General features: G+C 41.6%; 1 long non-coding RNA gene across 1 annotated transcript in view; it reads right to left on the reverse strand.

Annotated features, from left to right (window-relative positions):
- Positions 1-10,959, reverse strand: part of LOC109721011 — a 58,181-nt gene extending 47,222 nt beyond the window's left edge. The window contains exons 1-2 of the long non-coding RNA XR_002219124.1: positions 10,359-10,959; positions 9,874-10,190 (exon numbers count right to left, since the gene is read on the reverse strand). This is a non-coding gene — a long non-coding RNA (uncharacterized LOC109721011). The remainder of the gene's footprint in view (positions 1-9,873; positions 10,191-10,358) is intronic.

Raw genomic sequence — 11,867 nt, forward strand, 5'->3', positions numbered from 1 at the left:
ACAATGGATTCTTCATTGTATCTATCTTTGTGGCATCCATCCTAGAAAAGTTCTATACTGTACCGATCATCTCTTTGAATTCGGCAGTTTGCCCTAGTTGCCCTATATCGGCGTTTGAGAGATTGAGATTATGCTATTTAGACTTGCTTGTGTTGCATAAATGTCGGAGTTGATGTATGTTTCGGGTATGGATTGTATTACAGATACTTTGCCGGTGATTGCAGATCGAGATTCAGGTGCATTTATAAGAGCCGGCAGTGCTGTAAGTTTGAGTGTAACGAGGTGCCAAGTTCGCTTTTCGCATATGACGATTAGATCTTCTACGATCGGAGTGATTGTAGTGGGCGGTAGCTATGTGCTACTATGTAGTTGCGGGGTAGTAGGATTGTGAACGCCTGGATTGAGACCCGTAGTGCTGAGAGTTGAGCTTGGTTTCAGCGAGACTTTCAGCATGCACCTGATGGCGAGATGAGTTAATGTGTAGATCTCGTTCCGGGCTATCATTTCAAAGCACCTATAGGTGCACCGCATAATTAAAGAAGCTGAAGAGGCCCCAGTTGCAAAGTCTTTGGTAACAAGAATTCGTGAAGACCGGTGTGTCATTTGGGGAACGGTCCTCATTTGTCAAGAAAGGCATGATCACTTCGCTTGTGCAGTGGAATTGATCTGTGAACCTTCACAAAGTCACGATTACAGAAACAACGTATCGTTGAAGAGATACGAACGATTTATTTAGATCAAGTTTAGGATCCAGTGATGTATTCCAAGATCGACCATTGCGTCGGAATAATTAACTATGTTGAAGGATCAGACATGAGGAATGTATCGAAGACGAGCTTTTAAACACTGTATGGCTATTAGTTTAACCGTTATGCGTTTGGCTCTTACTAACTATGACCCGGCGGGTTATATAAGGTTTAATGAACCGTTTTCAAGATCCTTATTTAAACAGGATTTGTACGTGGGTTAATCAACGCGATCTTTCGGCCTCTTACTCGAAGTGCACTGCCAGATCACGAGGAACCTTGCTACTGCTCTCCACCTCGCTATGGACGGAAGTGTAGATCGCCACTTCATTGGAGTGAAGTTGGCGAGAGATTGGCTTTAGGCCCTGATGTGCTCCAGGAAGCAGAAGACAAGGTTCGCATTGCTAGGGAGCGACTGTTGACAGCCCAGAGTAGGCAAAGGAGTTATGCTGATAAGCGTCGACAAGACTTGGAGTTTCAGATTGGAGATCATGTCTTCTTGAAAGTCTCGCCGACCAGAGGGATTAGGAGATTTGGAATTCGGGGTAAGTTGAGCCCCCGATTCATTGGACCGTATGAGGTTTTGGAGCGTGTAGGCCCGGTAGCGTACCGACTTGCTCTACCGCCAAACCTATCGGGTGTACACAATGTGTTTCATGTATCGGTCATTCGGAAGTACATCCACCACCCGGCTCATATTTTGGACGCTACGCCTTTGGAGCTGAGGGATGATTTGAGCTTTGAAGAGCAACCTTTGAGGATTTTGGCTCGCAAGGTAAAAAGATTGCGGAACCGAGACATTCCCTACGTGAAAGTGCTTTGGAGCAACCACGACGAGCGCGAGGTCACTTGGGAGTTGGAGAGTGCACTGCGGGAGCGCTATCCCTATCTTTTTCAGATGGAGGCTTGAGGTACTTTGCTTTTGAGTTTCGCGGACGAAACTTCTTTTTAGGAGGGGTGAATGTAACACACTGGACTTTTGCAAACTGCGAGGTTCGAGTGATTGGATGTGTTTCTAGTTTTTCCACACTTGGTGGAGGGTCGTGGGATGTTTTCCGACCTAAAAAGTTCGAAAACCCGAGTTTTGGACGAGTCCTGAGAGTTTTCACTCTCAGGGACCGGTCCCTGTTAGGAGAGACCGGTCCCCCAGTGAACAGTGTTGCGCAGCCGGCGAGGCAACCGGTCCCTGGCGGGCGAGATCGGTCCCCGAGCGGGTCTTCGCAGTGAGAGACCGGTCCCGCGCAGGGAGAGACCGGTTCCCGAACGATGGTTTTTCGGGTTCGACACGAGAGACCGGTCCCTCTCGGGAGAGACCGGTCCCTCTGGGCGAAAATTGCCCCGACCGGGCTGATGCAATTTTCGATTTTTTTGAGGGACCTAGCTGGATTTTGTTGCAATAGATGGTCTATATGATCCATCCACTCCCTCTTCTCCTCATTTCTCTCCTCTCAACTCTCTCTACACCCTTGATAGAGAAGGAAAAGAAGGAGAAGAAGGAAGGAAGAAGAAGATTGAGAGCAACTAGTGCTCTTGGAGCATCTTCCTCACCCTCTCTTCTTCCTTGGTGCTTGAAGGCTTGGACTTGGAGCTTGCAAAGGAGGAGATCTTCACCCTTGGAGCTTGGATTGGAGCTTCTAAGGAGGTTTGTTGCTCATTTCCTTCCTCTAGACCTTGAGTTGAAGGTTTTTAGTAGATGAAACCCTAGAATGGGATTTTAGGGTTGATTTTTGGGGCTTTTTGATCTAGGGCTTTTGAGGCTAAATTTCTTGGATTAGAGCCTCCCTTTTGGTTGGATTGGAAGGGATTTAGCCTTCTCTTGGAGCTTGAGAAGGATTTTCTACCCCTTAGGTGAGTTTTTGCCCTATTCTTGTGATTGTTAATGTTTGAGCCTAAAGTTGCTCGTAACGCTTGTGTATCTCTTCGCTGATCACTTTTAGGGTATTTTGAGACTCGTGGACAACTTCGTTCGGCGAAGCAAGGCACTACGTGACGGTTCGGTGGGTTTGACCTAGCCACACAATGAGAAAATCTCATTTGTGATGTTTTGAGTAACGTTAATTGAAAAAGCATGCATAATCATGTTAGATATATTTATTATGAATTTTAGAATGCTTAACATGCATATGTTATGTATAGTGAATTTTTGGACCCCTATGTGGTAGGATGCATGCATGTGGGACATAGCATTCTAGTTGGAACTTGGAACCTTGATTCCTATGATGAAAATGAACATTACTTTCATGCATTTAACCTTTAAGCCTAATTGTGATATTAGGGACTTTGGAAGCCTAGAGAGGCTTTGGGACTTAGACCATTTGAGATTTTGGGCCAATGTCATAAAGAGGCATTGGGCCCCGGGCTATAATGAACGTTGGTATAATGTCGTATTTGAAACATAGAACATGAATTGAGCTTGATTGGTTGTGAAGCTTAAGTGTCATAAAGAGGCACTAAGCAAGTGAGAGTTGAGCTATCACATTGTGACATAGACCTAGACCGTTGGGTTACTAGTAGCTTTTGCCATGTTTGAGACATGAGGGTTGGATACTTGAGCCTTGACTATGCTTGCTTGCCATTTGTGCTCATTCGCACATGCTTGTGAGGGTCGCTCCCTACAAGCCGGCACTCCGGAGTTAGCCTATGCGACCTATGTTCGCTCGTGCGGTATTGAGAAGCCTACGGGGTCGAGTGGGACAGACACATTCCAAGAGTAGGGATGTTGGGCTACCACAGGCACTTAGGCGGCACAAGCTGGACTACCTTTGGTAGGTCCTTAATTGGAAATGAAAATCGACACGGTGTTGTGTGTGTTATAATCACTACTAGATAGAGAGTAGTAGTTGGGTTACTTGGACGTGCTTCTAGCATAGTTTTGGACACTAGAGTATACATACATACATGTAGTATGCTAGGAGATGTTGTTTATTGCATCCATATATATACATTGTTGCCATGATAAAGCATGATCTATTTAACTTCATAAAGTGGACCGTGACATGTACCTGTGGCCATGTTGAGACATATTACTTGTGCATTGAACATTCCTTATTATGAAAAAGTAATTGTGGAACATTGACATCGTAATGTTTGTGGTATAGTAAACATGCATACTTTCATACCGCAGTTATTATTATTATCGTTGTTTACCGTACTTACCTTTTTTCTTCTGGGGCCTAGTGGTGCATTGAGCTGAGGTCAGTAATTGCCCACTGGGAACTATAAATTATAGTTCTCACGCCCTCTGTTTTATGTTTTCTTTCAGAGCCTTCCACGCCGGGAGAAGCTAGGGACCGTGGGAAGGGCGTGGCTTCGAGCTAGCTCTTCAGCGAGGGACGAGTTGCTAGGTGGTCTACCTCTCGATGCATTTTATTTTGGAGAGGTTGAGAGCTGTACCAGTGTACTAGAGACCACCCTTTTTGTGCTTTTTGGACAAATATTGTATTACCTTATATTTCACTCTTATTGTCATAGTATTATCCTTTTACCTTACTGTAGATGATAGATCTTTTATGCTCTGATATCTCTAGGTATAGATTATTCTTGCTTTTATTTCCGCTGTTGATGTAGACGTCTTATATGTGTTGACGTATGGCGGGTCTGGGCACGCTACCGGGAGGGCCTCTGCCGGTCCGGGGGCGTGACATCCAAAGCCTCCAAATCCACCTTCAATCCCTTCTCCAACTCCTCTTTGCTCTTTGGGGGGAGTTCTAGAGAGAGAAAGAGAGAAATGAGAGAGGAGGTGTGTAGTGGCTGTGGGAGAGGGAGAGAGGAGTGTTGGGGTTATATATAAAGTGCTACAATTACCAAAAACCCCTCCACTTATCCATTCACACACTTTAGTCAATTTAGCTAAAGTCTGCTATTTCTTTATCGAGGTTTCGATACGTTACACCCCACAAGTTTGGCTAAGGCTAATGAGATGATTCTCACATCACTTATTCCTTGTGGGCGTGCCTAAGCCTAACGAGGACATCAAAGCTTCAAGGGGAGGAGAATATGAGACACAGGATTTGGAATAGTTATATATATGAGGTATAATATGACTAAATCCTTTAACCTGGCAATAGCATTTTGGATGGTCGCTAAGCTCAAGAGGTTAAGAGAGTTAAGCGTGCTAGGACTAGTGTAGTCTTAGGATAGGTGACCCCCTAGGAAGTTGGGGTGTCACATAATTCGTCCCTTTTAACTCGCGAGAGAAGCTTAGATATATATTTTCTTTCGGAAACAAGTTAAGCCAAATAATGATCGATTGGCTTCAATTTCGAGGAAGTATTAGATCCCCTAATCCTTTGGAGTTAGAGTTGTGCCGAACAAATAATGAGGAATCTGATATAGAGCTAAGAAAAGCAAACTCCTTTAGTCGAGCACTTAATTTTTGAAACCAAGCTCTAGGGGCCTATTTAACACCAGAGTACCCTGTGAAGACGGCAAACATGATGTGGAAATATTTTTATCACGAAAGCCTGGAGGTTGATGCATACAAACTAATTCTTGTATCACACCATTTAAAAAGGCATTATTTACGTCAAGTTGACGTAGTCTCCATTCTTTAGAAATAGCTAACTAAAGTACCACATGAATAGTAGTTGGCTTTACAATAGGATTGTATGTTTCATGATAATCCACTCCATACTCTTGTTTGAAGCCCTTTGTTATAGGCTATGCTTTGTAACGGTCTATGGTTCCATCTGCTTTTCTTTTCATTCGGATAATCCACTTGCAATCGATTATATTATGATTCGTAGGATGCGGAACTAGTGTCCATGTAGTGTTATTAAGTAGAGCAGCATATTCGGCTTCATGTACTGTTGTAACTAGAGCAGCATATTCAACTTCCATAGCACTTCTCCATTCTGGATATTGTTTGGCTTTAAAGTAGGAATTTGGCTCAACTAAGGTTATAGGTTCATGTTGTGAGATTTGGTAAGCAGCAGCAAAAATGCACGGTTTTAGTGAATTTGTTTTAGATCTGGTGACTTGATGTCTTCGCTTAGGTATGGGAGATGATGGTTGAGTTGGGTTGGCGGTGCTTCATAGTAACTTGGGTTGTGGAATATGTGGGGTATTATGAGAAAGAATAGGCACTTGTGGAGCTAGAGTGGGAATAGTGGAATTAGAATTTGAAATAGATTGCTCTTTTTGTGGTGTTCACAAAATGAGCGGTAGATGTGAATTTGAAAATTGAAGGATGTTTAAGAGAATTTCACAGTTGGGAGATAGTGAATATGCTAGTTTAGAAGATTTGGCTTTGAGGGATTCAAATCGAAAGTGAGACTCATCAAACACTACATGCCGGGAAATAAATAAACACTCGGATTCTACATGGAGACACTTTTAATCTTTATGATGCAGACTGTTCCCAAGAAAGATGCAAAGAAGTGTTTGAAATTGCAGCTTATATTTATTGTAGGGTCAAATGTAAGGGTAACACGAGCAACAAAAGACTTCAAAAAATTTATAATCTGGTGGGTGGCTAGGGAGTTTTTGAAAATGTGATATATAATTATGCAAAGGTATTGGCATTTGATTAATTAAGTAAACAGATGTATCAAATTCTATATCTGTCACGCCCCAAGCCCGGCTTATTTGGTCAGTTCGGACACGTCGAACAGACGCTGAAAGGACAGCACCTCCCCTGTCCGCCCAAGGCTCAACACAAGTACAAATCAAGTATATAGATTGCACAAGCGGAAACATACATACATGGCTTGCACGAGGCCAAGCAGTAGCCAAAAGTGAAAAATTCTAAACTAAACAGTCATACAAGTATAATGATTAACTTTTAACCACATACATGCGTTCAACTTTTACATTTACATTCTTTCCATCATTTCTTTTACATCACACGATTCTCCAAAATATAAACTCTCTTTACATCATTTATCATATCCATAATACTAACATCATCAAATACAAAGATGACATATAGGGTATGCAACTAAATAAATATGAAACCGACTCGGGTAATCACTGTCTATGGTGCGATACCTTTACCGCGATCGTCGGCCGGCTCACTCGGTCCCGACTCTGTGGAAAATAGTAGGGTGAGAACTACAACAAAGTTCCCAGTGGGTTCGGCCGCCGACCTCGCCGACTTTCCCACTAGGTCTAAATCAGGCATAATAGAAAAATAAACAGATAGATAGTAACCAAACTAGACAAATGCAGCTAATATGCCTGAACAAGATATAATCATAAGGATGCTCAAATAGAATGCTCATGATGCATGCAAGATCACAATTCCATTACTCAATCTCTTGGCTAACCCGTAGGTTTCGCCCAAACGACTCACCAACTCAAATCCCTAGTATCGGGGAGACTATTACACCCGACGGGACCATCCTCTAGAGAAACACCAACCCAGTGATGACTACTCCGGAGCTCATCGCTCGAGGTGGAGCTACCACCCTCAAGCCAAGACTTATAGGCGAATATGATCCAATCCTCAACTATAAGGATGCCAAGTTTAATTCTTTTCTTAACTATAAGGATGCAATGCTCATTTGACCCTTACCTATAAGGATGTTATGCCACGTTGTGTCATAATGTCAACTATCTAAATTTCTTACATTCTATGTTCTTACTCATGCCACACATCTAGTGTCTCATATTCTTGCATTTATTGTTCTTGTCAATGCCACACTTGTACACTAGCATTCTTGACCCATTAATGCCACTCTTGTAACACTAGCATTCAAAACTCATTGATGCCATAATGTCATTTATTCTCAATGTCACTAGATTCTTTGCCTTTCTAGGTTCTTGTCATCATTCATGCATACATAGGGTTTTACAAGTTCTCAATAGTTTAGAATTATCTCATATGCATTTGTACTCACAACATGCAACAATATACTCTCAAATTAACCCTACAATGCATGAAACTCATATACACATATGCTCAAGAAATGACATTTTAAATATAAAAGGAAATTTGAGAATTTCGGAAAGCACCACCCACCTCGTAGGGTTGCTAAGATGCTACGGTTCGATTTTCGTGATTTTTAGCCGCCTATCCTCTCGCCTGCCGCTTGGCTTTTTCTCCAATTCCTATGCGTAGACTCGTCGGATCTTCGAACCGAGTCTACCAACGCGTCGGAAATACCTTCAATTAGGTTTCTACAAGGTCAATTTACATTTAAACCCATCTATGACAAAAGCCTCATTTTTGGTGCCCTAACAATACACTATAGCAACATACACCATGTAGATCTTAGAGCTAAGCAAAAACAAGCTTAACATTATCTAGAAACTCATCTAGATCCCTCTTAGGGCATTTAAACCAAACCCTAAATCCAACCCTAGGGTTCTATCATGCGAGTTCATGAATATTATGGATTTGCATGAGATTCTAAGGTCTCTCTTAGGCTTTCTTCCATGTAAAAGGATCAAAACCAAGTGTTCTAGGGTGAAAAACCAAACCCTAAACAAGATCTTACAAGAAACCTCACCTTAGCCCAAAAGCACTCCAAGCTCTACCTTGTAGGAGAGCTCTAGATCCTCCAAAGCTCCAAATCTCCTCCAAATCCTCTAAATCTCCTCCAAACCACCTTGGGAGAGAGTTCCTGGAGAGAGAGAGGGAGAGAAATGAGAGAGGAGAGAGGGTTCATTGCTGTGAACAAGAGAGGAGGGGTGGTGGGGTCTTTATAAGCTGTTACAATTACAAATAGACCCTCCAACTCTTTTTATTTGCAGCAGACTCACCCTGCTGTTCGCAGCACTGCGTATCGGTACGCGGGTGAGCGTCACCGGTACGCCCCTGTTCAACAACCCAAACCCGAGAGCTACTGTTCTGAGGTTGCTGCGCGGTACCGGTACTACCCAGACCGTCACCGGTTAAGCAGCTTGACAGAGGCCAAACCCGAGAGTTGGCTTCTCGGGTGGCCTGCCTGGTACCGGTACTGCCCTGGTGCTTCACCGGTTAAGCAATGCCCAGATTGCAGTTTGGGCAGTGCTCAAGCTCCATTTCGCGCCGAGCAATTCTAAAACCCTTCAATCGCATTCGAAACTTAACTCTAACCCCTCCAACACTGTTGAAGTGTCAACTGGACTTTGTCCAACCATTTCTCTCACCAAACTTTGGTCAATTTGACTAAAGTCCGACATAACCTACCGGGTTTCGGTATATTACATTCGTCATCCCAATAAGTGAGGGGCATAGCGGCTTTTGCCATTAGTGTTAGCCTAGTTTCAACTATATGAAGATGACGTCTGTCGGCGGCACCATTTTGCTCATGAATATATGGACAAGAAACCCTATGATTTATACCACGATTTTTAAGAAAGTTATCCTATATTTCCATCCGCGGTCACTTTGGAAGTTTTAATTTTACAGCTGAATTGATTTTCAACATGACACTTAAATTTTTAAAGATGGGAAGAGCATCAGATTTATAGTGCATTGGAAAGAACCAGATGTACTTTGTAAAGTGATCAACATAACGAATGAAATAGCGATACCCCTTATTCGAAACTATCAGATGTACTTTGTAAAGATGGGAAGAGCATCAGATTTATAGTGGCATTGGAAAGAACCAGATGTACTTTGTAAAGTGATCAACAAAACGAATGAAATAGCGATACCCCTTATTCGAAACTCTCAGTGTTGAACCCCATACATCAGAAAATATCAATTCTAAAGGAGAATTTGAAACAAAATCTGAACCATAAAAAGGCAATTTGTTGGTTTTACCCATTTGACATGATGAGCAAAAAGACATTTTTATTATTTAAAACAGGAAGAGAGCAAGCATGGAGAAGGTGTGTCAAACAATACACTCTGATGGATGGCCTAGACAATTGCGCCAAACATCAATGGAAGTTCGTTCTCTGATCAAGACCATCGAAAAAGACTTAGTGAGGGATGGATCAGGAAATGACATTTTTGGAGAGAACTTGTATAGTCCTTTATCAAGTATTCCTTTGTCACATTCCCCTTTGAGGTCCTTTAATAAAACAATTAGAGCGAGTGAATTCAACAATAACATATTATCAGATGTAAGTTTAGAAACACTGATTAAATTTTTACTAATATGGGGAACATGAAGGACACAATTTAATTTAACTGGACGAGAATAACAAAAAGAAAGAAATAATTGTCCAATATGATGAATTGGAAGAGACTCACCATTTCCAACGGTTACTTGGTCCGGCGCATGATATTTATTTTGAAGTGAAAGGTTGTTCATAGCAGTTGTAAGAAGATTTGAAGCGCCTGAATCAACATACCAAGAAGGGTCTTGTATAGTAGCGGAGGTTGCAAAAAGAGCATTGAGTTGAGAAAGATTGTCAGAGTTGTAGCTGTGGTTGAATCGATGGTAACATTGGAGAGCACTATGACCAAATTTCACACAAATTTGGCATTGAATTTTTGGTTTGTTGGGAAACCGATATTGAGAGTTGCTGCTTCCTCTGACATGTGCTTGATAAGATTGTTGTCGAGAGCTGTAATTTTGAGAAGATTTACTGATAGAATTGTTTGGTTGCCCCTTTTTTTTTATTTAAATCCACTACCTCGACCATTGGTGGAATGATTGTTGCGTGAAGCAATATTTGCTGAAAATTCATATAGATATTGCTGCTCAATTCAAGATTCATGCATGAGAAGCATACCTGTAATATCTTCGAGAAAAAGAGGCTCAATGCGCGGTAGACCACAAAAGAGTTATACCGAGGCCCCAAACAAGAGAGAATACTAAGAATCAGATCTTGCTCATTGACTGGATTCATTATTGCTGCCGAAGCGTCGGCAATAGTTTTCGTCTTTTGCAAAGTAATCAGTCATAGATGATAAGCCTTTCTTAGCATTTTGAAGTTGAAGTCGCATTTGCATTATGCGAGCTGTTGATTGTGATAATTACATCTTCTCAAGAGCATTCCAAGCTTCATAAAAGGTTTTTACACCCCACAACTTGAGCCATAACAACTTCAATGATTGAAGAAAGAATCCAACTTAGAAGAAGTTGATCCTGATTTTGCCAGATAATATGGTCTAGATTCAAAATAGCGTTGATACTGCTTTCATCTTGAGGCTTGTTTCCAGGTAAGGAGTCAACTGGCTTTGAAATAAGGGGTGGAGGACACAGGATGCGCTCCCATCAACATGTCCAACGAAATCGAAGCCCCAAAGGGTGGGAAGAATTTGTGAACTCCAATAATAAATAATTTTTGGGATCCAATTTGATCCGTATGATATGATTGAAACTTGTGATGGTAGGCCATTGTGTTTGAGATATATTGACTAGGGCAATGGTTTTTTTTTTTTTTTTTTTTTTTTTTTGAGAGAGAGAGAGAGAGAGAGAGAGAGAGAGAGAGAGAGAAAGGTAACATACTACCTGCTTCGTTTATTTATTTTAAAAATAAACTTAGTTGGAAATATGAATCAACTAGGATTCAAACTTAGGACCTCGGGTAATCAACCACCAAACCCTTTGCGACTTGCACTAGGGACGGTCAGTAAGGGCAATGGTTGTTGAAGTGGTATTTGAGGTTAGTCATGTGTGGACGAAACGACGGGAGGCTCTGACACCGTAAAGGATTTCTGGATTGATTAGTTTCTTATTGTTTCTTTACAATGTCAATATACTTGCATATATTACACAAAGAAACAACAAATCTAATATATTAGCAGCTATCCTCTTACAACCTTGAGATAATACGAACGATTCATAACAACTTTTATTTGAATTTGATTTATTTTGCATGACTGTAACAGCATACAGTTGAAGTAAAATAGAAAAACATATTTAAGGAGGGTACTCACACAAATACCCTCGTGCAGGAGAAAAACTAAAGCTAAAGAGGGGCCATAGTTGGGGTGAACTGAACAACCCCGAATATAAAGAAGAGGAAGATAGAAGGAACCCAAGTGGGTAGCCTCTCTCTCTCTCTCTATCTTCTTTTTTAGTTTTTGTTTTCTGTGTTTCGAGGTGGGGTGGGTTAAGTTCTTGTGTAGTCCGCTCCGCTCGAAGGTTTAGCATGCAAAAGATTCCAATTCAAGTTTCAGAAAACAGCAGAGAGAGAGAGAATGTCACATTCTGAAACAAAGTTATTGAAATGAACATTTATATGCATACCGTATGATCTCGCCTTTTCAAGTTAAACACAGTACTTTTAAAGAAA

This window comes from Ananas comosus, linkage group 15, assembly GCF_001540865.1.
Source record: "Ananas comosus cultivar F153 linkage group 15, ASM154086v1, whole genome shotgun sequence".
NCBI classification, from domain to species: Eukaryota; Viridiplantae; Streptophyta; class Magnoliopsida; order Poales; family Bromeliaceae; genus Ananas; species Ananas comosus.